This window comes from Ambystoma mexicanum, chromosome 9, assembly GCF_040938575.1.
Source record: "Ambystoma mexicanum isolate Mex_15411 chromosome 9, UKY_AmexF1_1, whole genome shotgun sequence".
In the NCBI taxonomy this organism is placed as follows: Eukaryota; Metazoa; Chordata; class Amphibia; order Caudata; family Ambystomatidae; genus Ambystoma; species Ambystoma mexicanum.
Window position 1 is genome coordinate 655,043,684 of NC_090931.1, and position 27,797 is coordinate 655,071,480.

Sequence of the window (27,797 nt, forward strand, 5' to 3'; positions counted from 1 at the left end):
ACAGGTCCCCACTCCAAACTTTCTTCTATTCTTATTCTCCTCAATTCTTCTGCGGTGTTCGACACTGTGGATCACACTCTTCTTATTTCCTCTATTTCTACCTTGGGTATCTGTAGATCTGATCTCAAATGGTTCCAGTCTTACCTTTCACAACAGACCTTTTCCGTTACCTGGGCTGGACATTTTTCTCCCTAAATCCCTCTTCTTTATGGTGTGCCTCAAGGCTCGGTTCTCGGGCCTCTACTTTTCTCCCTCTTCACTGCTTCCCTTTCTGCCCTTATGTCTTCCTTCCATCTCTTTTCATTTGTACACCAATGACGCCCAGATCTTTCTCCTTTTCCTCCTTTGATTCTGCTCTTCACTCTACTGTTTCAAACAGTCTTTCAGTTGTCCAGAACTGGATGTCCTAATTTCTTACATCTTAATCCGTCAAAAACAGAGGCTCTGTTACCTGCCTCTACTATTCCTTACACCCCAACCCCATTCACCATCCTCTCTCCCCGTTTCGCTAACAGCGCGCACCTTGGGTGTTCTCTTCGATCCTTCTCCCTCCTTCTCGCATCATATTTCTTCCATCGCCCGCTCCTGTCGCTATGCTCTTGTTTTAAACATTTCTCGTGCTCGCCCCATCTTTCATTTCACGCTACTAAACTCCTCCTCTTCTCTTTTGCCTTTTCTCGCATTGACTTTCTTTACTACTTGGTCTCCCTGCCTCTCGCCTTCTTCCTCTTCGTTCTATTTACAATTCCTCTATTTGTCTCCTGTTCTCGTTACCCTATCGGCCCCAACACACCCTCCCTACTCTCAATTTCAGGACTTCCTTGTATAACTTTCTTTCTAATGTTTTCAAATGCACTCACAGCATGGCCCCGCCCTATCTCTCCGCCCTACTCTCGTTCTATGTCCCTTTGCGCCCCTTATGATCACAGAATCTATATTTTTTTAACTGTTCGTAAGCCTCTTTGTGCTTCGTCTGATTTCCGCTCTTTGACTCTTCTGGCTCTTAATATTGGAACACTCTTCCCCTCTCACTTCCTTCTGCCTCATCTCTTTACATCTTTCAAACAAACCTCAGACTTTACCTTCTATCTTCTCTTGTCTCTTAAATTCTTTGCATTCTCTCTCCTCTGATGTAACTTGTACCTATGCTCAATTTTTATCATTTTGAATTGTGCTCTTTTTTGGATACACTTTTTTAAAAAATTTTTTTAGTGTTCAGCGCATTTGGCGAAAGGCGTTTTATGAATACATTAAAATATAAATACAATATAGCCCACCTAATCCTTTCACCAAAACTCAATTTTCAGAGGACTGCAAACAAGAAGCCCCACTCATATCCTGTCAAGCTTTTTCAGCATTGAGAGCAAGCAATACCAGATCATCTCCACTCCCTGGTCAATGCCATAAGATGTAGTGTTTTACACAACGTGTCTGCTCCCTGCTACCCTTGTATAAAACCCACCTGTTCGAGTGGGCCAGGCATGGCATCAACCCTTCCGGCGCGACGCCAGAGTTCTGGTGTAGATCTTTTCATCAACGTTCAGCAAGGATATTGGGTGGTATAACTGACACTGCTCCAGGTCCCTTCACTCTTTAGGTATGACAGTTATCACTCTACTGAACGATGCTGGCGCTGGTCCCGTCGCCATTATATTATTAAAAAAACTTAATGAGATGTGGGAGCAACGCCCCTCTGTACTTTTTTATAAAACCCAATTGTGTACCCGTCTTCACCCAGTGCTGTCCCTCTTGGGAGCCTATCAATTGCATCTCTTCAGCATAAATCAGGGCATCCAGGTTGCAAGCCTCTGCATAAGACAACCCTTTCATCACAATATCTTCAGATATCGATCTGTCTCCCCACTACCTCTCCTTCCTCACGCCTGTACAGTTCTTTATAAAATCTAGCCAAGCACTCCGCTACCTCTCTAGGTGTTTCCAATACCTGCCCTTCCTTATCCCTAACTTTCACAACCTACCTCTCAGCTCTGTGAGGTGTCTCACCTGCTAGTCCTGTGGGACTTGTCATCCAGGTGGACAGGACATGGCCATCACTTATGGATCTAGTTCCTGGGGGTGGACCAGAGCGGGAGGATCACCTGGGTGAGGGGTCTTGTGGGAGTGAGACAGCAGATGGTGAGATGCAGCATTCCCCCCCCCACTTTTTTGTTAATCTACCCAATCCTATTTTTCCGAAGTCCCAACTTTCCGCCCCCACCCCCTTCTTTATACACAAACACTGGGCCGAGGAAGAGGGTGACTGAGAGTTACCAGACTAACTCTCTCACATCGTACTGGACATGTCCCATTAATCGGGTCAGGCAAAGTCAGGCTCTTTACACTAAGTGCATACACCTGATACCAGTTGGCTCTCCTCACACGAATAAAAGGCAACACCTAAAGACACACTCTGAGCAAGGCGGAACACGAGTAAGAGCAGAACTTCCGGGACAAAGGCACACCTACGGGAGCAGAGCAACTGGCCAAGGGACGAGAGCAGCGGAACGAAAATCCCACAAGTGAAGATTGCATTTGAAGGACGCCAGTGACCCTCTCGGGTGGACGGCAGAATTGGGGAGGCGAGGCCAAGCCTGTGGTGCTAACCTTGACTCGTGAATTGAAAATAGCAAAACAAGAAAGAAGCGCGCACACAGCTGGTGAGTTGGCAAGCGACCTGAAAGACCGGTGTGTGTTAAAGCGAATGAAGTTGCAACATTACATCAGGTGAAGGCTACACGCGTGTGGAAGAGACGCGAAGAAAGGCAGACCTGTGAATGAACTTTGAAGTAGAAGGCAGCTATGAGATCAGAGATAATCAGTAACAGAGTGGTCCAGCGAAAAGAAGTAGCCCATTCGATAGCCTCTGAAAGGTACATTGTTTGAAGCTATAAAGTGAACAAACTGCAAAAGTGAATTAAGCGAGCGTAAATATAAACTTTGAGTCGAAGTGGTCCTGCTGTGGTCTGTCAGGTCAAAGTCGTCTTCATCCGAAAGGGGTCCGAGTCTGATTGAGGGAGACCCGAAGTACAGTAAGCTTGGTGGAAGGGAGCCCCCGTCAAGTTTGTGTTGAACTGTGACGCGAGAGGTCTGAGCCCGGCAGAGGGGGACCTTTGTGAACTTGACATTGGAATCCAATTTTGAAAGTCAAGAGACTATAAAGTGGAAGGCCAGGCTGGCCTCAATCCAAGTTTTGGAACTGCTTGGAGTGTTAGAAACCGAGCCAGAGTGTGTCATCCTGCCTAAAAGGACAGTCTTACTCTGTGAGGTTTAACGTGAGGAGGATAGCTAGTTCAACTACCTTTTTATTCTTTTGAACACTGATTTTTTTCCTTTGCTTACATTTCTCCTTTTTTTACACTTTTTTGTACAAGAGATTGGGCAGACATTAGGTTTTTGTTCGCGTAGGCCATTCTGATTTGAGGGACTCCACTAGGACTGTTTTGTTTGTTTGATGGTCGAGACTACTCCCATCTTAGTTATATGGCAAAATAGGAGTTTTTCCAACCCCAACATTTTCAATAAAGATTTTACAAATTGTGTCGGTGTCATACCTGTGATACTATGCTTTCCCTACAGCTCTGTGCGACCGGAGTTGCTCAGCCAGGAGTACAACTGCTTTATCCCCCTTCTCGTAGTACTTTTGTTTAAGAAAGTGTAGTTTCCTTTCTGTATCTCCCATCCCTATCGCTTTCAGGTCAATACGCTTCTGGCAGTCGTCAAGTCACCCCCCCCCCCCGGCTTCCGCTGTCATGCATTCTCTCTTCCAAATCAGATGTCCTTAGGCAAATTAGTCTCCATCAACCTCCTCTCCCATTTTCTCCATGCGCCTTCTCGTAACAGACCTCGCAACATGGCCTTCCCCGCCTCCAAATCATTAATCCAAATCTCTCCCATATCATTTATTTCAAAATATTCCCGGTCAATTTGATCTGCAAACGACTGATCCCTAGTCAATCCTTGTGTAGGTGCAGAATTAAAAAGTGTATCATCTTCTGTGGATGCATAGCTCTCCAGACATCCACTAGCCCAGTCCTCTCTGTATTTCATTGAAACCCCTTTCGGTGCCCCACTGTGGTTGAAGCCGGCATATCTAGCAGTGAGCACCTATCAACAGCCTCATCTGCCCACGCGTTAAAATCACCTCCTATTAACACCATGTCCCCTCCAATTGTCGTCATTACCTCCAGCGACTGCGCACTAATGCCAATTTATCCCTGATTTACACTATAAACTGAGGCCAAGACCATGTGAACCCCTCCCAATATGTCTTGTACTATTAGGAGATGCCCCACTTAACAATTTCGACACTTTCATGTGAGCCAGCCGCAGTAATTTATGAAGGAGAAGAATACAAAGCCCTTTTCTTTACTAGAAGACAATAAACTTCTCCTAATCCTGCATCCCTTATTGCACATTCTTCCCCTTCTTTCAACCTTGTTTCCTGTATGACCAACACACCTAGTGCTGCTCATTGAAACTCTCACACTATCGAGGATCGCTTCGTAGGCGAGTTCAACCCTTTCACATCAGTGTGCCCACTGTCCATCGATCTGCTCTGGAGGTGAGCCACTTGATTATTGGTGGTCATCTCCAGATGTCAACAGTAGCCTGTCATCCCTGATTCTGTACCGCCACAGTCTTCGTCACTGAACAGATCTTCCAAAAATCAGCCCCCTTTGCCAGCTATTGCCCCCAAAAATTCTCTTTATTACCCCTAACAACAAAATAATCGTCCCAAATTCCAACGTTCCCTTCGAGATACCCTCTCCTAGGCAGAGGGCCACTAGTGTGATACTCTCCTCCCTCACCACATCATTAACTGCCGCTCTGCCCACTCCTCGCGAGGAGGGTCCAGGTCCTTCGTTGTCACTCTAGATAGGTGACTCAGGGTTTGTACCGCTTCTGTCGCCGTTGTAATCCAATCATTTTCGCTGCCAAATTCAATTTGCAGAGTGAACGGGTAAGCCCATCTAAACCCAATTCGTTTGTCAGTTAGCCACTGTGTTAGTGGTCGACAGTCTTGTGTCCTTGATAGAGTAAGGCCTGACAGGTCCTGAAAAATCTGAACCGATCATCCTTTGAATGCAATGTCCGATGCCAACGTCGCTTTCGCAAGCACCTCCATTTCTTTCCTTGTAGCGATGGAATCGCAGTACAATAGAGTGAGGGCCACTTCCATATGCCTATCCTCTATGTGCGCATTGAATCTGTACTACCTTCCCACCGGCGGTCTCAAACAGGAGGTTGATAACTTCTTTCCACTTCTACGGGCGATTTCCCCATCTTTTTATTCCTAGGACCCTTATGATGTTCCTCCTCTCCTGATTTTCCATCTCATTGTCCTTAAGGAGCACCTCTTCTTCCCTGGATTCTAGTTCCTTCAGTCTTGCGTCCAACCCCATTTCTACTAGATCTGTGTTTAGTTGGTTATTTTCATTTCCTTCCATCTTGCTTTCTATAGTCTCCTCTCTACCCCTCACGTCTGCTAGTGAAGATTGGATGTCACTCCTTAGGGCCCTGATCTCCAACAAGATGCTTCCAATATCTTCCTTTGTGGCCAGGTGTGCCATCCTGGACAGGGTATCTTCACCTGCCATCCCCTGATCCCTTCTATACTTCTGGAGGACTAAACTTGTGTTTCCTAGTCCTAATGGAAGTTTATGCACTGCTGTTCCTTTACAGATCTTCAGTTCCGCTTGTTCCTTTCACAGCCCTACTCGCAAGATCTGGTCCACGTGCTGTATATCTCGCAGATCTATTCTTGTCCAGAACTGCCATACGGCCCCACTGTACTCCTTAGGCTTTCAGGCCTCTCCCACACCTTCACTATTGCACGGAATATGGTCCCATCTGACCTCATGGGGTCTTAATTGCAGCCCTCTTCCTTGCACGATAGCTACATTCCTCAGTATGCTTGTTGATTTCCGGAGACAGTCGTCTTTCCCTAACCCCCTTGTATGGCGTGCCCACACTCTCCTGTGTGTTGCCTCTGTCTGGGCCTCCCCAACAATGAGCACAGGACCACTTCCGAACTCCTTGGAGCAGCTGCACCCCTCCCCGCCCAGTCCGTACAAACACCTTCATCTCTCTGCTTTTATTCTTTGTTGTGTACGTTGCTTCGAGCTCGCCGAACCGTTTTTTTCTAAACCAGCACTTTTCCCCTCACCTCTTCCGATCCCTGGCATTATTTGCGGACCACACTATCTCCCAGGCCCCTCTTTCAGTCTTCCATCTGTGCGTGCTAGTCCCTTCCAGTCTCCAGCCACTGCACACAGCAGGACACCAACCCAGCCTCCATTCTACGGTCACAAAGATTCCCCTCTACAGGTGCGGCAACTTTCGTGCATCTGATCACCATTTCTCGGCATCACCTCCAGGACTGGAGTGCCAATCGGATGCCCTTGATAACCCTCGCTGATCTTTTCAATACTCGTGAACTTCTTACTCCAGGTCCCAGCTCGATGTAGGGCCTTTCCTCAAGTGGGCCACTGTGCCGCCCACCGCTGACGGGGAGCTCCGAACAGCAAGCTCTAGGGTCACCGGGCTACTCTAGACTCTGACATCCAGTCCCCATGATCTGTCTGTCTAAGGTTTTTTTTACCACACAAGGGAAGAATACTCAAAAGGCATACAGGGGACAAATGAGTAACAAGATGAACACACGTAGGGGAGTCCCCCGAATGAACCATTCAACAACTAATTTGATGGCCCAGTTTTAGCTCATACTAGGCCCCATTCCATATGCTGTTTTCATCACCACACAGAATGTAAAATATAATACACAGTGTTTGTGATTTTGTACAAAAAAGTAATAATTTATTACATAGGCCATTGGTCCTACGTTTACACAAAAATATAAAAAAAGCCACATGAATACATATATCAATATGGGAGATGTATATATACATCTGATGGCATTTTAGTGATTTAATCATGAAACAAAAGGTGACACAAAGACAATTCTATAATATGGAGGAAAGAGGGCACAAACCACTGTCTTCCTGGCCCTATCTGGCTAATAAGTCACAGAAGTCCTCCAAAACATAGTGTCACCTAATACATATTCTAAAATTGATTATGCATGACAAGAATTGTACTTGACTAAAAATACACATCCCAGGTCGACGTCCATAGTGGCGATGTTGAACCACATAGCATAACTCATTGGTACAGAGTGATGCAAAGGACGTTTCGGCAGGACATCAGTTATACTGCCTTCGTCAGGACCCCAAAGGAGATGGAGCTCTGTAGATGTGATAAAGATTTAGCTTTACTATCAAATGAATAAAAAACATGTTGTAAAATCAGTGCCTATAAAAACGGCTGCTGAAGAAATGAAATTATCGAAACGTGAGGCTAAAAGAAAAAACCTCCACCAACGCAACACCTACGTGTACAGAGAAAAAAACACAAAACCAACACCTATCCAGTGTGGTGATATCTACATTGAGAGCACCCTCCACCTAAAAACGGTGAAGGGCAAGAGAAAATTAAAACAACCAATGAAATAAGATCCCCAACAAGGTTGTGTGTGGTGATCCTGTGCCCAAAGACCGGTGTGTCGAGTGCCCCAAAAGACCGAACCCAAGGCTAAAAACCCTGTAGCGCCCCAAAGCAGTGTATATGTAGAAAAAGAGAGGAGAAAGGGGCTGAATGGGCCCTCAACTTACTTAGAAAAAAGAGAAACGGTCCTCCAGAAGTAAAGTTGCTGCAACCGAGGCGGCGTAAAGGGAAAAGAACCTCCTGGTCTGCAGACATAGGGACAAGAAAAGCATAGAACAATGACGCCCTAGTCAAAGGGGGAGATATCGACCCAAAATGGACTACAAATCTAGCCCTGAGCCCTGCAAGGAGCCCCACCCATGCTCACCTAGATGGGGGGACTGGGTGTGCCCTCAACGGGTAAGCCTCTGTTGACTGTCATGTGGATCAAACGTCCATGTAGCCAAATTCAGTGGTCCGGGGCAACTATATAGTCGGGCGTCCTCCCGTAAACGTTCCTAGGCTGGAAACAAAAGAACAGAAAAAGCCAGATTAACTTGGCTGTGCAATCATGAATAGAGGATCTATACGTGCTAATCGCTCATAGTTAGTGAACATTTCACAGCTTGGAAATACGTGTAGAGCCGTATGCATGGGTGTTTACATAAAGCGCGTGGTACATGCCCTTAGCAACATGACCCATATATCGGGCATACGGACATGGTGACTCGTAACTTTAGAATGCGGCGCCTACCTGGGAAACGCTGCTCAACTCTGCGAGAAAGGCGCCAAACGTGACTTTGTAGAAAGCCTTCCACTTGACACCCCGTGTCCGCGGTGTTATCATCCACATAACCCAGCACGGGAGAAGTGGTGTACGCGTGCCGACTGTAGGTCCATAGAAACAAAGGAAGGACACTTGGTAGTCTAAAGTACTGGTGTCTATATGCAGAGCCCATGCATAGACAAAGAAATGGGACTAGAAACTGAAACCGACGACCAGGGATAAATTGCAAAAGTGTCGATGGAACTTTTACTAAGCCCCATACTGAGGGGCTAATTAAACCCAACGTCACGCCGTGAGATATGAAGTAATGAGGGGTCATAAATCAGGCTATAAAGAATGCCCTCCACTCGTACCACTAAATGGGTAAAAGGAATGCCTAAGCAAACCTAAAACTAAAAACTAAAGAATAATGATAAAGAGAGTAAATAAACATATTTAAAGTAAAAAGCAGCAAAAAGATGAGCCAGATGGCTCGAACCTAATATGCAAAGGCGGGATTACCCTAGTTCACGGACGGGGGCCCACAAAGGAACCGAGACCAGGATGATAACAATCACCATCGTGTAGGGTTGCTCTCATTAAGACCCCGTTCAATTGTATTTAGCCGATGTATCCAACTGGCCTCAGCCAAATTCAGGCTGCGTGGCGAGATGTTTTGTCTAGGGAGAGCTTCCAAAATCCACCAATATAGGTCCTCAGGGGAATGACCATATTCCATATAGTGAGATGCTAGTGGTGCGTTAATGTTCTTACACCTGATACATGATCTGTGTTCTACTATACGTGTGTGGGTTGGTCTCGAAGTCTGGCCAACATACTTAAGGCCACATGGACACTGGATACGGTATATAGCGTTAGGAGTTTTGCAGTTAGTCATGCCACGGATATCCCATTTTCTGTCTCTCACCTGAAATTCTTTGATTTTTTTGGTATATTTGCAGACAGAACAGCCGCCACAGGGGAAATGTCCCACCAATGGGCGGAGATCCCAACCCGTGGTTCTGTTTCGGGAAACCTGTGATTTTGCATGCACAAACAGGTCCCTCAAATTTTTCTGTCTAGTCATGGCAAAAAAGGGTATTGGTTCGTCACTCAGTTCCAATTTGACCAAAGGCCAAAATTTCTTAATTTCTTGACTGCATACGTATGTGTCGAATAAGGCAGCACACAAACAAGTTTTTCTTCAGTAGTATGTGCTTTTGGGGTGAGGAGGCATTCCATAGGGGTGAATCTCGCTCTTTTGGCCGCCTTGGAGACCAATTTACTTGGGTAACCCTGTGCCACCAAACGCATTTTGAGATTATCTGCGTGGGTGGTATATTCAGTAATAGATGTACAATTTCTGCGCAGTCGCAGAAATTGACCATACGGAAGATTCTCTTTTACTCCCCTCGGATGGAAACTCGAGAAATGAAGCAGTGTATTTCTATCAGTAGGTTTTCTGAATAGTGAGCACTCTAGGATGTCATTCCTCACGTATATTCTGAGGTCCAGAAACTGGATCTCTTTTATGCTGGAATTGATTGTAAATTTGATCTCTGTGTGTTGCCTATTGATCCACAAGAAAAATTCCTGGAGAGCCGAGGCCGAACCCTGCCAAATCAAAAAGATATCATCAATGTAGCGTTGCCATAGTTTAATGTGGCCCACAAACGGGTTTGTTTCCGAGAGGACAAAATGATGTTCCCACATTGCCATATATAGTATGGCTAGGCTAGGGGCAAAGGCCGCACCCATCGCCGTCCCATGGGTCTGTAGAAAGAACTGATCTTTGTATTGAAAATAGTTCTTTTCAAGGGCCATCGTGAGCAACTCCAAGATAAATTCTGCAGGGGTGTTCCGAGTTGATCCTTCAATGGTGAGAATTTCACGTACACATTGGACCGCCTCCTGTTGAGGGATACTCATGTAAAGTGCACATATGTCCAAGGTCACCAGGATCTCTTCCTCAGTGTCAAATGGTCTTCCTTCCACCAATTTGATCACTGAGGAACTGTCACGTAGATAAGTGTTCGTTTCCTGTCTAAGAGGTTGCAAAAATTTGTCAATATATTTACATACAGGCTCAAGGACCGAGCCGCAGCCAGCAACGATGGGGCGACCCGGTGGATTGTCGGCATTCTTATGAATTTTTGGAATAGCATAGAATGTAGGGGTACGCCCCTCTTAAAGATTCAGAAAATCAAACTCATCTTTGGAAATCCATCCCCGTTCAAGAGCCAGCGTAGTAGTTGACTGTATAGCCTGACAGAGGTCAGTGCGAGGGTCCTTTTTGATTTTCTTATAGCTGACCGTATCTTCTAATAAATTAGAGGCCATCATATGGTATTGTTCTTGGTTAAAAATCACTATACCTCCCCCCTTGTCGGCGGGTTTAATAACCAATTCGGAGTCCTCAGACAGGGTTTTAATGGCTTGTCGTTCCAAGTTAGACAGGCTATATCTGAGTTGCTGTTTGTTATGCTCCAAGTCCCGGATCCCCTTAAGGACACATTTCTCAAAGGTCAGAATTTCCTTTGTCACCTGATTGTCGGTAGGTGTGAAGGAAGAAGGACCTTTTAGTCCTGTATCGGAACATCTTTCCAGCGGTTCCACATTTTTGAAGAAGGATTTCAATCTGACTTTCCTCAGGAATTTTCTAACATCAGTTTCAACTCCAAACCAGTCCGTGCTGGTCGTTGGGACAAATGAAAGCCCCTTAGTTAGAACATTCTTCTGTGCCTGAGAAAGAATCTTCCCTGACAGGTTAAATATGGGCAAGGTGAGACGTGAATCCGTCTGTATTACCTCCTCCTGCGTTGCCGCGATCTGCGTGCCGGAGGGAACCACATCGGGGGCGGATATTGGGGGCCCCAATATTGACCTTGCATGGGGCCTCTGCCTAAAAAAGGTCCATAGCCTGATGGTTGAGCACCGGGAGGGTACTGCGGTATTTCCTGCATATAGGGCCCCGGATTATATCCCTGGTTGGAGCCCTGGGACGAATTGCTACCTGAGCTCGAGAAACTTACTCTAGATCCCTGTCTCCTTGGCTGGCCTCCTATTGGGTTCTTGCTGCCTCTAGTCTGGAGGAAGTCGGCTGCCAAGTATGGATAAATAGTCTCCAGCTTAAACTCCTGTATATCTTTGGCCAGTTTTTTAGTTTTTTTGGTCAGGGTAATATTTTTGAACTCCTCAAATGATTTTTGAACCTCCTTGAGCTTTTCTTGGGCATTAAGAATAGCCGTGCTGCTACGGAATGTTGCTTCTGCCTCATCCAACTCAATTTGTATATGGCTAGTGTCTAAGGTGGCATTGAAACGCTTCGTTTCGTTTCTCCTTTCCTCAGTGGGGGCGGGAGCAGGGATCTAGGTAGCCATTGCAGCCTGCGCCCCATAGTGGTCTCCACTGAAGAGGTTTTTAAAGTCTTTCTTGTGCTGTCCCGATTCACTGTTTCCCACTTGACCACCACCATCCAGCTTGATGTATTAACTACTATATCCTGGCTTTGTAAAGGTTAGTAAAGCATGTCGCAATGGGTCTGTTCTAGCCATCAAAATTATTTTTGTGCAGTGTTTCTCAGTGAATCACGGTTTTGTTTACATTGATTAAATCCATCTAAACCTCCAGGTCATCTGGCGCCTGTGTTCTACTCCATCAAGCACGTTTTAGCAGAGGACCTCTCCACCCACATTAGTCATCTGTTGAAGACAGAACTTCTTAAGGCGTAGTAGGGAAACTGAGGACCAATTTTAGGGTTATAGATGCTATCAGGCATGAAAATGTGAACTCTCCACCAGCCATTGGCTACACCTAATTCACTCTTGCCGAGTAAGAAACAGTGGGCTGTGCGTATGTGGAAAATTGAGGGAGTGGATTTTCATGTCTTGTTAGTAATTTCTAACTTTAAATATTTACTGCTAACTGTAATTCTAATAATTTCAGGTCTTTATATAGCACTTATTTCCAGATCCCTGTTACTTTTGAAAACTTAAATTATATCTGTTTCTAACACGAATTCAATATGACTCAATGTATCAGCTTTGAAGTTTAATACCAGAGACTGTGTTCCAGTGTGAGTATTGGGCTCTTATCTAGTTGTCAGTCAATGTCTTCTAAAGAGGATCTCCTCCTTCCCAAGTTCAGGTGGTCGTAATTGGAGACCATGGATTTTGTCAGTAGCCCTCTTTTGAGTGCAGGGGTAAAGGATTGCAGGTGCATTTGTGAGCGTGCCAAATGGCTCACCTGGGCCGAGGGCAAAGTCATGATTTCTGTGAAATCCCACCTGGCCAGCTAGTTCAGCCCGACCACTGGCATCGAATGAGAATGAGCTGAAACCGTGGGTATGACCTCCTCTCTGATGCTGGAACCTCTGAGGATGAATTACTGACCTTCAAAGGTCAAATTTAGTTGTCTAAATTTAAGCTGGTTAGTCAACCTTATTCATAGGACCCAGGCATAGATCGTTATACATAAAGCACAATGAGCATCTCTCACAAATGTTCTATTTCATAGTAACATTTTCATGGTGTGTTATTAGTCTGGCAATTCTGTGTTTACATAAGGCATCCCACACCTTGTCTGAGGTTTTCAGTTTTATTTGGAAAATAAACACTGGCAGCAATCTAAAACAATTCAATAACAAAAGTTAATTTAAAACAATTACTCTGTGGTGTAGGCTCTACTGCCTGTCCAAATGAGCACACATCTCGTTTGTACATATCAAGGTCAAATATAAAGGAGAGAAAGGGAGTGGTGTACTCCTGGAGTGTGCATAGTCAAATGTTATGATTTTGTGTTCTCCCTTGTTATTATCCATCCTGGCACAAACTCCCACCTCCTCAACTTCAAGATCAGTCAATGGTTCTGACAAATGACCAGCTGACCCCTGCTTAGTCTTGGACGGTCTTTCCCAACCGTCTGATTATGTGAGTAGAAACGCCCCCCCCAACCTATGTTTGTGTATACGTGGCTTGATGTTGAACTATGTACATTGTGACCTTTCCACTGGGACAGAGACGAGCCAGTCAAGTCAGGCAGAGATAATGCAGCAGTATCCAGCCTCTCCCCAACATCTACAGATTTGCGCAAAATGACACAGTAGTTCACAGTATATTCTTTGGGCTTGCCTTTGCTCAGCAACTGCAGTAAATGCTGCACTTTGTTGTGCACATTGTGGGTGTTTTGCATCTGGGCAATGTTTTCAAAGCATCCACTTTCGGGCTTAGCGGCACTCCACATGCGTAATGTTAAAGGGCCAGGCACTCTCCTCACAAATTCACTACTACTGAATCTTGCAGTGCATACATCTGTTTATTATTGTTCTTCGTTAAAACTGTTACTTAGTGCGTTAGGTACCACTACCTGTTTCAATGAGCAGCTATCCGTCTCTTATTGGTTTCAAAGGAATTTTTCAGATCACACATTTTACTTTTGTAAAGAGCATCCAAATCAACTTATGTTTTACTTTGCTAAAAACACTTCTATTGGTGGCAGAAAAATATGCATCTCATAGTAGGGCTCTTTATTTAAAGCTTCATGGTTTGCTGCTTTTTAAATGAGACGGTTGTGCCGAACCAGAAGGCGGCTTTGGACACATGGTAGGCATGATGAAGCTCTAATGTAAATAATAAGTGAAAATGTGTATCTTGTTCTACTGCTATCGGGAATAGTCCCTACCCAACAGAACTAAATAAGGTTGCTTGTCTGTCCAGTAGGAGTCCAAAATGAAATGTCAACAGTCCATAACCTTACTTCTAACTTGCCCTATCACTAAAAGTAATAACTAAAGATTGCCAGTTTGTATTCTCTGTGGCACATTCCCTTTTTAGCCTGCTGGGCGTGGGGGCTTTCTCCACAAGTAAAGTTTCTGTTTTCAAAATCAGTCAATCAGTAATATTGGTCCGAACACTAACAAGGCTTCTCAATAGCTTCTGTAGCACGTAGTGCACATTTCCTGGTATTTACCAGACATCATGAGGACCTTACAGTCAGTCTCATTTTCTTTCTGAAGATTCTTTCTCTTGTTTTCAGTTCAATGCTGTTGTTGTACTGAGGACTGCCTTTGTTAGGACTTAGTTTCCCCTGCTCCTCCTTTTTACTCCTCCTTTTTACTAGAGTTGTTCCACCGCTCCTGGTGCCTTTCCACTAATTTAGCCCTCTCTTGGTATCTTCTAATGCTGAGCTTTGTACTTAAACTTAATACAGATTGGCTTTTACAGCCTTTTCTTAAAATGTTACAATGTTAAACAAATGTAACACTTGGTAACTTCCTGGGTTCCTCCAAGTACACACACTTATAGTTTCTCAGAGTTTCACATTCATTCTTATATTTAATTCCATATTTAATCTGTAGTCTCTTTTTCCTCCGATTTCCGCCCCCCCCCCCCTTTCGTTCTACCCTGGGACCTTAATTCCTGTGGCTTAGATTCCTGGGGTCTGGTGTTGAGACAGTGGCTTTGCTCTGGTTCTGCTGCAGTCTTCCTCACACTGCTGCGGAGATGCTCCAAGCGTCTGGGCAATTTGGGTTGTTCAGCGTAGCTCGCCCGGAGGGAGTTTTAGTTTCTCCCTTTCCTGTTGGTTTCAGCATTCATTCGTCTGGCTTGGGGCCCATCACGGATCTACCGTCGTCACACCGCCACAATGGACGGTCATCAGGACTCTGGCCAGTAGATTCAACCCTGCTTGCAACACCAGTCCTCAAGGCGTTCTCAGCGGACATTCTCTCCTTTGCTGACAACCGGAGGCTCCGTGGTTCCTCACTGCTCCACCTCGACAAGGTGTCAAATGGCTTCCCCAGTGTATGTCTGTCTCTCTTGTCTCCCTAAATCATTTCGTCTATGTTGCATATACATCAGAATGCAAATGGAGGTACCGTTTGCATTCAGATTTCATAGTTGATCCAGCACTACCTGAATTCAATAGAAGAGGTTTGACTTGGTATAGAAAATAATCCCATATAAACGGATATTGTTGCTGGTATGGGGAGTTCCTCAATGGAATGAGTCCTTGTCACCTAAAGGGGAGTCACTCTCAGTGAGGTCCCACTTGCCCAGACCCCTTGGGAGGGTCTTGCGCAGCGGGATCACCTCCCGAGCCTCAAAGGCAGTGGCTCCCTCCTGGGTAGAAGTGGCAAATACTCTCGATACGTCTCACAGCTTTGCTAACATTTACTCATCTAAATATTTAAAAAAAAGACTGCCTTTATCATTCATAAAACTCAATCCTATGACAATTTATATGTATGAAACCACCCTCCTACGTGCAACATTTATAAGGAAAGCTGTGATGTCTGCTTGCAGTGGGCCTATTAATCCAAAAATAGTTCACGTTAGAAAGTCCTTTAAGTGCTTACTAAATGTTTAAAAAGATTGAAACCTTTGCTTTCAATTGAAGAATTGCATCTTTTAAAAAAATAGGGCTAGCTCTTTTTCTTTTGCCTGATTCAGCTGTGATTCTGTTCTCCTTAGTCCAGCATATCGTAGCCCTTCTCTTTAACACTTAAGATAAACAAAAACAAAGGCTTGTATAGTTTTCTATGTAGGATTTGACCAGTCATCTGGTCTCCTATCTCATATCAGGCTGGTATTTTGGTACTTTTTGGCTTTGTACCAAAAGAGTCGAGGGTCCCAACTTTAAAATGGCACTCTCCTCTGACCCCCAACAATTGCATTGTTATTTACAAAGTTGGGAATAGTACAAATCTAGCTTCAGTCATTTCCTTTGGCATTAACCCAACATGATTGCAACAAGAGGCCCCTGTCCCCATCCATTGATAACTGGCTTAGTGGTTATGGTGCTTCTAAAACTGAAAAAAGCAGACCCTTTGCACTAAAAATTAACAGGTTTTTCGCTTTGTCATTCTTATGCAACTCTTTCACATGCTTATCGGGTTTATGTCCTCCTTATAGCACCTTGGCAGCCTGCCACAAAATGATATTGGAATGTTCATCTTGTTAAACTAATAACGAGCACAAAAATGCATAAATTCTACAGCAACATAGTATATTTGAAATACAATTTTCAATATTATCCCACTGTTGCTTTGGAAGTACAACTTGTAGGCACTTGACTTCTAAAGCAATGTGGCATAGAATGTAGAAGTAATAGTCTATTGTACACAACATTCAGATTTTTAGTTTTAATGTCACATTTTTCATAGTGCTTTGTAACACATTTTAATTTGATAAGTCAAAAGCAATATTCTCTTGGGCATTAATCAAAAGGCAGTGGCTCTCGGGGGTGGGCAGGGCGGGGGCCGGAAAAGCTCCTTTCAAAGCTCTAGAAGACCAAACAAAAATAAATCTAAACATTAAACAAATATATAAATGAGAAGAAATGTATAATGAAAGTTAATATTCAGATGAAAAGAGCAACATGACTATAAGTAAAACTAGCCATACCGCTGGCGTTGCCCGGGTCTGTAGCTGACATGCACGTGGCGGTCTGCTATAACCTTGTGTATGTTATATTGTGTCCTAACTTCCTACTTAGAGAAATCGCTAAATCTGCAGTCTCCCGGAATCGCCTATACTGATAGCGCAGGGCCGGACCCCGCTCCACCGTCAGCAGGGCGAATGGGTGGGTTGGTTAGATACAGTATCGCCAGTACACCCCAGACTCATATATATATCCGATGTTTGTTAATCTGCTTAGAATCACATGCTGTGCATAGTCCGACATCCAGTGGTCACTGCGGAGTATTGCATTTTGTTTTTCGTAGTCGAAAAGGGGACGTCGACAAGGCGTGTCTGTAACACTATGCCTATAGGGACGTGCAGTCTACCCACAATCCCTCACACGTCGAGGTCCCTCAGATTGTTTTTTTTCCACCCAGATACTGGTCGCCTATACGCGGAGCTCCTCAAGAGACATTGCATATCATCTTAATAGACCTTTGGTCACTTTAATCTATATATAGATATAATCCCCTCCTTTGACGTCGTGCAAGAACCCGTTCGCCGCTGATCAAGATCCCGACGACGGTGTTTCGATGAAGGAGGTTGCTCGGCATCGCAGAACACGTGGCCTGGCCTCGACGGCCAAACACAGTAGGGAGAGTGGGGTCGTGGGACTTTATTGTTTTCTCTTTGAGAATGCCTTTCCTTTTCCCCTCCCTTTCTTTCGGGGTCGTCGTCACATGCTTTCTGTCCTTTAACTATGGAGAGGACACCATTTAGGTTTTGCCCGCTTTGCAAAGGCAAATTTACCTGGAAGGACAAGCATAAACGGTGTAACCGTTGCTTGCCCCTCGACCACAAGGAGGAAGGCTGTGCGGCTTGTCAGCTACTAAAGCCAAAGAGGGCGCCCGTCGGCGAAGAGCAATCGGCGCTCGCTTTGGCGATGACTGATTTACCCTCTATTGACAGCACAGTCGTCGAAAGCCTAGCTAGAATTATTTCGGCCGACGATCAAAGACGGACGTCGAAAGACACGTCCGCTAGTGCTCAAAGGCCCTGGGAAACGCCGAAAAGACCAGAGGGAAGACAGGAACCCCCTGCTTCGTCGAGACGGACTCCTAGCCTTCCAGAAGGTTTTTCGGAAGGCGAGGGGGACCTCGCTTCGACGTTATGGGACAGGTCAAAGCGTTTTCAGGCAAAAATGACCTCACTGGAGAGGACGCACATCAAGAAGAAGATGAGTTCCTAGACTATGAGGATAACCCTCAAGGAGAAGACTTTCATCTCTACTCAGATAGAGAGGAGGGGGGCTTCGAAGAAGACCCAGACGAAGGCGCCTCACAGCCCTGGCAGTCCCCATCAGTGTCCTCAGACCCTGGAGCCTTAAATCTATCCCCTCCTAAAGATTTGCCTGTGAGAAATCCCTCTCCCATAGACGATCAGCCCACCTTTAATGCGCTTCTGCACAAGGCAGCGGCCCATTTTGAGATTGAGACAGGAGAACTTTCTCCAGACATAGATTTTGTTGAGAAAATCATTAAAGAAAAACCCCCCATAAGCCAGACCATCCCTCTCCTCGCATCCATCAAAAGGATTACTCCTTCCTTAGCCACTCCGGCGCTCATCAGAGGGGTAAACCCTAGAATAGAAAAGCTATTCAGCCCTTCCACGTCAGACCCCCTATATATTAGGGGCCACTCTGTACCTGATTCTCTAGTGGTAACCAACACTAGAAAGAGAGCTGGGGTCCCACTGTCAAGTAGCGAGGCACCCCCAGACAAGGAAGGTAAAAAAATTATACGCCCTGGGAAAAAGAATCACAGCTTCTTCAGCTGCATTCTCCGCAAGAATCGCCAATAATAACTCTTTGCTGGCGAGTTACGCGGATGCACAATGGGCCAAACTACGAAAGGATATTGAAGAAGTACCAGAACCACTACGTACTCGTCTTCTAGCTACAGTGACTGAAGGGACACTAGTCAACCAGAGCATCATAATAAACACTCTTGATGCGGCAGAGACGACTGGGCGTTCCCTAGTCCAAGGGATCCTGTTAAAACGCCATGTATGGCTACGAAATTCAGGTTTCAAGCCTGAAACGCAAGCATCCCTGATCAATAAACCCATAGAAGACTCTATTGGGCCTCATCTACAGCTTTGGGAAAGCTGTAGTTGAGGCCCTAGAAAATGCAAAGAAGGAATTTGATACCATCAACACATTAGATCAAATGTCAAGGCCTCCCAATAGACGTGGGTACGGCATTCGACGGCTTTTTCGAGGCCAAAGGCAGCAGCAACAGCAGCAATACACTGCAGGAAACTGGTCCCCCAACCAAGGCACCAGTGGCCAGTACAGTCAGAGGACAACGGCGTGGCAAAGGGAAAGGTCGGGGCTCCACCCCTAGAGGTTCCCAGGCCACTAACACCAAATGACTCCAAGATTCGGGTCCCCTCCCATGCTTCGCCGGTCGGGGGTCGGCTAACATCCTTTCTTCCAGCATGGGAGGGTATAACATCAGACCGCTGGGTACTATCAACTATAGCCCGCAGATACTGCATAGAATTCAACAAATCCCCCACATACAGACCCCCAAGGGGACGACGCATGTCACCGGAACACCTCGCCATCCTTCTCCACGAAGTGAACCAACTGCTGGAAAAAGGAGCCATAGAGGTCATGCCTCTATCCAAGGTAACGGAAGGTATTTATTCAGTGTACTTCCTTGTACCCAAAAAGGACTTAGCCATGCGCCCTGTATTAGACCTGCGCCCAGCAAACAAATTTGTCAAGCCACAAAAGTTTCGTATGGTGACTCTATAGGAAGTAATCCCCCTGTTGTCCCAAGGAGATTACATGACAACATTGGACATGAAAGATGCATACTTTCATATTTTAATGTTGCCAGCGCACAGAAAATACCTCAGATTCACGATGGAAGGCAAACACTACCAGTTCAGAGTGCTACCCTTTGGCATTGCGTCAGCGCCAAGAGTATTCACGAAGGTACTGGCAGTAGCAGCGGCCCACCTGCGCAGGTGGTCCATCCCGGTTTACCCTTACCTCGACGATTGGCTCATAACCGGGGATTCTTACGAAACATGCTTCTCAAATACCCAAAAGACTGTAGACCTTTTGTTTCGACTGGGCTTCTCCATCAACGAGAAGAAGTCCAGTTTAGACCCCAGCCAGTTCCTAGGGGCTCTAATTCGAACAAAGGATGGCCTTGTCTTCACCTCCAACGAGAGGGTCCAAAACATGCTGTTTCAGATCCCTCAATAGGTGCCCGGTCGAGAGGTGACGGTACGCAAAGCAATGCTCTTACTAGGAATGATGGCGTCATGTATCTATTTGGTACCTCACGAGCGCCCGCGCATGCGCCCAATGCAAGAGTGGCTCAACAGCCAGTGGTGTCAGGCCAGCGGACAATGGGACGATCTAGTGGTGGTCTTGCAGGCCTTGGTTCTCTAGCTACGGTGGTGGTCAAAGGAAAACCTGTTAATAGGGAAACCATTCGCCACCCCCGCAGTGGAAGCCACTCTAACCACAGACGCATCCCTCACAGGATGGGGAGCTCACCTATCCCATCGGACTGCTCACAGAGTCTGGACTCCAAACGTAGCATCCAAGCACATAAACCTACTGGAGCTACTAGCTGTTTTCAAAGCACTGAAAGCCTTCCAGACTCACTTGCAAGGGAACACAGTAATGGTCCTCACAGACAGCCCCACAGCCCCACAGCCATGTACTACATCAACAAGCAGGGGGGGGGGGGAACTCACTCTCCAGGACTGTCCAAACTGGCCCAGAACATCTGGAAGTGGGCTCTCAAACACATGTTCCTGTTGTCACATGTACCAGGGGAACTCAATCTGCTAGCAGACGAACTCAGCAGAGACTTCCCTCAACCAGTGGAGTACGAATGGCGGTTACACGAAGACATCGTCTTCGACGTCTTTACACAATGGGGATTCCCAGAAATAGATCTCTTCGCAACTCTGGAGAACTCCCAATGCCTAGATTACGCCTTCAGGTACCCCAAGAACCAATCCAAGGGGAACGGTCTATCGATACCATGGTCAGGGAAATTTGTTTACGCTTTTCCCCCCCGACTCCCCTTCTTAACAAGATAGTACACAAGTTACACCAAGAGCAAGTTACCACGATACTGGTGGCCCCCATGTGGGCCAGACAACTATGGTTCGCGCAACTGATGGAGATGTCCCTATCTCCTCCAGTGAAACTTCCCTGCCCCTTCAACATGCTGTCACAAGACAAGGGTAGGACGTTGCATCCATGCCCTCAGACCATGAACCTAGCAGCCTGACTCCTGAGGTCATAGAATTTAGGCACCTGCAGCTCCCTCAGAGATGCATGGACATCCTCAGGGAAGCTAGAAAGCCGAACACTCGCCACTGCTATTCTAGCAAATGGAAAAGATTTGTTATCTGGTGCAGAGGAAAGAGCATCAACCCAATTGACTGCTCTCCAACACAAATTTTTCTTTACCTAACGCACCTTCTAGACTCAGGTTTAGTGTTTAACTCTATGAAAGTCCATTTAGCAGCACTTTCCACATACACCACTTCCCAACTTAGTGTCATGGTGGAAAGTCCCAGTAATTAAAGCCTTCATGGAAGGGGTGAAAAGAATTCACCCTCCCATAGCTAACTCTGCTCCCGGATGGGATCTAAATGTGGTACTAACAAGACTCATGGGGGTCACCATTTGAACCCATGCACAAGGCAACTCTTAGAAACCTCACACTTAAGACTGCTTTTCTAATAGCTATCTCCTCCATTAGGAGAGTAAGTGAACTACAAGCGCTCTCTATACTAGACCCCTTTGTAACAGTTCACAAAGATAAAGTGGTGTTGCGCACACACCCTAGGTTCGCACTGAAATGTATCTCTAAATTCCACGTCAACCAGTCTATAGAACTGCCTACGTTCTTCCAGAACCCTTCTAACGTAGGGGAAAGAAGCCTGCATACACTAGATGTCCGCAGAGCAGTTATGTTTTATATGGAAAGAACTAGACCATTGAGAAAGACTAACCAGTTCTTTGTCTCAGTGGCAGCAGGAAGAGAAGGAGATGCAGTTTCAAAATCCACTATTTCTAGATGGATTGTACAGTGCATCACTCTCTGTTATACTCTTGCTAAGAGAGAACTACCCTTCAAGCCAAGAGCTCACTCCACTCGAGGCACAGGGGCTTCCATAGCTTCCATTGCAAATGTCCCCCTTGAGTCCATTTGCAAAGCGGCAACCTGGAGTTCGGTTAACACCTTTACAAAACACTACTGTCTAGATGCCCACTCTAGATCTGATTCCCAAGTGGGACAAGCAGTATTAAGACATCTTTTCTCTACTGTTCCTTCTCACAACCCACCTCCAACTCCGGGTACTGCTCGCTAGTCTATGCACAGCATGTGATTCTAAGCAGATTAACAAACATCAGAAGACAATGCATTACTTACCGTAAAAGCATTTCTGATGGTTGTATCTGCTTAGATTCACATGCGCCCACCCTTCCTCCCCGCTCGGATGGAAGGAACATAGACTTTCTTCTATATATCTCTCTCTTTTCTGTACTCACTCACGTCTAGTAGGCTCTCTCAGGGCAGAAAAAATACAAACAGAGGGACCTCGACGCGTGAGGGATTGTGGGTACACTGCACGTCACTATAGGGATAGTGTTACAGACACGCCTTGCGACGTCCCCTTTTCGACTACGAAAAACAAAATGCAATACTCCGCAGTGACCACTGGATATCGGACTATGCACAGCATGTGAATCTAAGCAGATACAACCATCAGAAATGCTTTTACAGTAAGTAATGCATTGTCATATATATATATATATATATATATATATATATATATATATATATATATATATATATATATATATAATGCTTTTGCTGGTTCAGCCTGCAATCTCTTGACCTAATTTGCACAAAGAGTTGTCAAAATGACCTTTTGATCACAAGAAAAGGCCTATGTGGACAAGAGGAGTGACTGGCAGATTTAATAATCTTGCATGATATGGTGTCCGTTAAGCATTTGAATGCATTTCATCAAGTTTGAACTTTAAACAAAATTTGCATGGTTTCCTTTTGTGGCACCAGAACTGTGGAACGTTAAATGGATGTATACCTTTAGGTCCTATGTGTGACACCAAATGTCCCATCCTACAACTGGCTCTGGTATTTTCCACCCATTTCCTAACTGGGTTTCCTGCCCTTTTCTTTTTTTATTTTTTTTACTTTTTAAGCCCGATCTTTAAGGACCCATCCGAGATGAGAATGCCCCAACAGCACCACGTTACACGTTGTGTTCTACTTTGCCTGTGCATGTCTGTGCATACAGGTGTCCTTTTGAAACCAGTACTGGGAGCCCCCATCTAAAATCTAGTATTGAGTCTTAAACGCAAGATAAGGTTCTTATGAGAGTGACTGGGATACATGTGTGGCCTTATATGGTCCTGTCGTGTGCATGCCTCAAAGTTCTAGGGTTTCAGTTTCCTAGATCAGCTATCACCAATTTGTGAATGGTATCTGGGTTTCTAACCTGAAGGTGCCTGTAAATGTTGAATGTGTCTACCCCCACTGATTTGGTGGCTGCCATAGTTTGTGCATGTCTATGATTTGGGCCCTGGTTCCCACCACTGCCACAATTCTCAATAAAGCTGGCAGACCTGCACTATGCTTATCCTTTCTTTACATTGGTGCGAGACTGACTGCATGTAATTGTATTGATGTAAAGGGAACCTTCTGGACAAACCAGACCAATGAAGGTAGCTTGGCGGCGGTCAAGATTAAGTCTCAGGAGGCGTGAGAGTGATCGGAAGCCCACAATGAGCACACACAGTAATGAGCCACAGCATATACATCTGTTATAATCAAACACGAATAACAGTAGTAAAAAACAATTGCCACATAACCGTATCACCATGTGACTTGTATGCAATTGCTTTTAGCCTAATGCAAGATGGAGGAAAACCCATTCACAACCTGTAAGAGAAGAGGGTTAATACAACCTGAACTTAAGCCGTCCAACCCTACAAAGTGGGGACCCTTGTGCTCAAAAGTACAGCAGTGCAGACACTATCCCATTGGTTTGGAGAAAAAAACTTAAATGTTTCATTGTTACTGATGCAAAGACCACAGGCAGTGTAGACACTGGTAAAGACATTGATCTGCCAGACTATGCTAACTCAAAGACAGATTGTGAGGAAGCCTGCATGAATGAGCAGATCTTTCTGACAGTTGAGATGTTCTTCAGGAACAGCTGCACCATACCTCCAGCTACTTTAGAGGCCAAGCCTGGTGCTCCCTTCTCAATGACAATTTGCAGGCAGCGAAGTGGCAAGCCCTTGAGACCTCTGCTCCTCAGGAAGAATTGCTGACTGTTTGTGCAGATCCGACACAAGAGACTGAAATCGCCCTGGTACCTGACAACATCAGAGTCCTTCGGTGGCTGAGTGCACCTCCTATCTGTAGTGCCGTTGCTGCACCCATGTATCGCCAGAGTCGTACCTCTGCCGAACCTGGCAGCTGCGCTGCACTCTATCTTCAGTAGATCCTTTTTTTTCTTTTTTTCTTTTTATTTTTTAACCACTTTATTTTCAGTGGTTATACAGTAGCCCTGCGTGATTGGCGATTCCAACAGCTGCTCTCCACTGGCACTGGGGACCAGCACACTGAGAACTGTTGCATCTGACCTCTTACGTATTCTTGACCGCTGCATTGTATTCTTGACTCCTGCATTAGCTTGGCGTGACATTCCATTCGCTCGGATCACCTTCAGAAAGGTGCTTGGCTGGCTTTTAGCACGTACTGTTCACTTCCCTTGTCTGCCATGTCTCCCTCCTGAATGCTAACCTGCATCACTCGACCACTAGGTGAGACGAGAAAGCAAGAGGACTGCCAGTTTACCTACAGTTGGGAAATGAGTACAGGCTCCTAACCCTAACACCACAGGATTCTGTTTCACAATATTTAGAAGTGCTTCTAGGGCCCATAGCTAGTGAAAGGCCAAAACCCAGAATATTTTTTTTAAACAATGTTTTTTTATTTTTCCGCATACAAAACTAATTCCCACTTGTAGTAGGGGCATTTTTTTAGGTGAGTATATATATATATCAGTTTAACTCTAAAAACGCCTCCTTTTTAATCGACTTCTTTGCACCTGTCCAGGCAGAGTAACATATGCATTTATTTTTACATTCAGCTTTAATTTCAAATCGGGCAGTAATATAAGAGCTCATTCCTGCTGCACTGCTTTGTGCATACTACTGATACGAACAGATCTGTGGGGCTTTGTGGGTTGAAGCAGTAGGCAAGCTCCTAGGTGCCCGTTAGTTCCCGATTTTTGTTTTTCCTACAAGGTTGTGGGTTTACATTTTTTGGAGAAAAAACATATATATATATATTGTTTTAGGGGTGTTGATATTTGCCTTTACTTGGGAAGTATAAAGGACTGGCACCCTGAACCATGTACAGTTACAAATATGACCGTTGGCGCTGATTTGTCTTTTGCGTAGATGGGCTCTGGCATGGCAGGCTGTTAAAAAGAAGAGCCCTTGTCTCATGTAATGTTTTTCTGTGCTGATAACTGTGTGTTTGACCTGGATCACCACTGAATGTTCACGTTACTCAAAAAGAATTCTCACTTGCTGGTGACCTATTATTTGACATCCCACCACATCAAGGCAATAAGGAACCCCTTTGTGCAACCTGAGGTTTCTCAACTCTGAACAGAAATGTCTGCCTGGCTCTACAAAGTTTTTCAGAATCTAAGGTAGTTCTGCAGCATTAACATTGGCCCATAGACACCATCATATGCTGGACAAAGGAACAAGAGTCACAGCAGCTTTGCTGGAAATTCCACCTCGGTACAAAAAATGGAGCGATTGTGAAGGGCAGGAAGCCTGGGGCCTGGTAAGCCCATCTACTCGTCCTGTTGCTGGATTATAGATCATTTTAATCCTGCCAAGAGATGCCTCTTTGCCTCCCTTTTGGCCACGTTTATCGTCAACAGAATACTTGGATAAATGCAAAAAATCTGAGCTTGAGAACAATCCAGCGTGTGGTATGCAGGGAGTCCTTAATTAGACTGGGCTCAATTAGTGCTCACTGCCTTACAGTTCTAACTCATGAATTGAAGTTCCAAGTTCTGAATTAGGTTTCTTATACCCACTGCTCTCAATTAAAGGAAACATTCCACAGAGCCAGCCCATCTTGGCCAAATGCACACATGCATTGGACTTTGGTCTGCGAGGGGGGGTTACCACAAGTGCATTGAGACCATAACAATGGGAAAAGGCGCTATAAAAAAATTGCCACTTCTGCTACATATAGTAGCACCCCCCTATCTGACAATCTTCATTTCTGCGCACATTGTTTTTGTTCATAACTCAATCCACAGAAGCTGACCTTGATATTGTGAACCCTGTCCCACAGCAGGGGACCAGTGTTGCAAGGTCAGAGAGATGAAATGCCATTGCCTATATGGTGGTGTACGTGTATTCTTCTTAACGCCACCATTACAATACCTTCTCTATGAAGCCAAGAGGGCTAGCTCTACATAACTACATGCTAGATTGTACTTCCCACTCAAATTGCTAAAGTCCGTAGCATGGAGACCCAGTGGCTTCCAAATCGCTTTCTCTCAGAGGAACATGCAGGTCTTTCTGTCCACGTAGCGAGAAGCTTCTTTCATGTATTGTTTATATTTTGAATGGTGGAGTGTAGCTAAGGTTACAAAAGAATATGGAAAACTGCTTTCGTCTATCATTTTTTAACCAGTGGCGACTCTTCAACAAATTCGGTATGCAACCGATTGACCCTATCTGATCAAACATGCAAGTATCAGCTTCAATCTATGCGGTAGTTAAAAAGTTGAAAATACTATTTTCACTTTGTTGGAATGGAGATCTACATAGGGCAAATTCATTTTCTCAACACTATTTTTCTAAATTGTCCACTTAGATTTTCAAGATGTTTTTGGTATGCACGAGCAAATTACCTTTACCTTTTTTAAGTTCTGCTGCTTCAAACATTTTGAAAATCGCACCAGCCAAACTCAAGATCACATTTAAGAAAATGGAAGTATATATTTTTGACATGACCAGTGGAGTTGTACGTAATGTGAAATACAAACCTAGCCTTCAACTGTAGAACATCTAAACTCTCCTAGTGTGTGCCTCATATTGCATAATGTGAAAAACCAACCTGAATCTACACAATCATCTGTGTGCACACAACTCGTGTTCACTTCCAGGACAGATGGCTAACACAGTGAGCTAAGAAGTATGCTCCGGTTATATTATTCAGATCAAAGTGTTTCTAACTCATCTGGTAAAACAACCATTTCATCATGGATGTGTATTTTTAAAGTGTACTAGCGTAATCTAATTAATCTAAAATGGAAAATCATCAAATGTGTACCATTAAAATGGGACTTTACCATAGAAGATTTGAACCTGTGGATAGATGTTCATTAAATTTGTCAAGCAGCTGATCTGATCAAGTATGCCAAATTTGGTGGGAATCCATGAAGTGATTCAAAAGGAACCAGAACCGGAAACTTCAAAATAAGGCGCATGCTTTGCTAACATAAGGCTTTAATGCACCAGTAAAACAGTCAAATGTCTTTTTTTAAACTTTAAGACACCACTTACATAGCCATTGTAATATGAAACAAATGGTTAATTATTGCAAGCAGGCAATCTGGAAATCCCAAACCGGCAATCTGGATATTCTTGTTTAACCTTTTTTGTTTGGCGAGTTACACAGATTTGGTATGGTAATCCCAAAGTCCTGTATTTGTAAAGTGTATTGTGATATGCACAAATGCCTGTACCTTCATACGTTTGAACTCCTCATGTGTATCTATTTTTGTAAAGTATGATGTGATCTACAAAACATACGGCAGCACAAACGAATGGTTGTGCCTTTGTCGTCGACAATAGTTAACTGGGGAATAGTCTGGGCACTGACCATTAAGGCTGCCTAGGGACAGCTCCCTGTACCGCACCAAACAGATCTTTTCTGAGGATGTTCACCTAATGCAAATTAACTGCTGTCAGACTGTCCGTTAATCCCTTTGTGAAGCGGAGCCTTTCGGTAGTGGTGGTGTCCATATAT

At 44.9% G+C, this 27,797-nt stretch overlaps 1 protein-coding gene across 1 annotated transcript in view; it reads left to right on the forward strand.

Moving 5' to 3' along the window:
* Positions 1 to 27,797, forward strand: part of PITPNA (phosphatidylinositol transfer protein alpha) — a 324,861-nt gene that overhangs the window by 102,096 nt on the left and 194,968 nt on the right. The gene's annotated exons all lie outside the window — the stretch shown is intronic.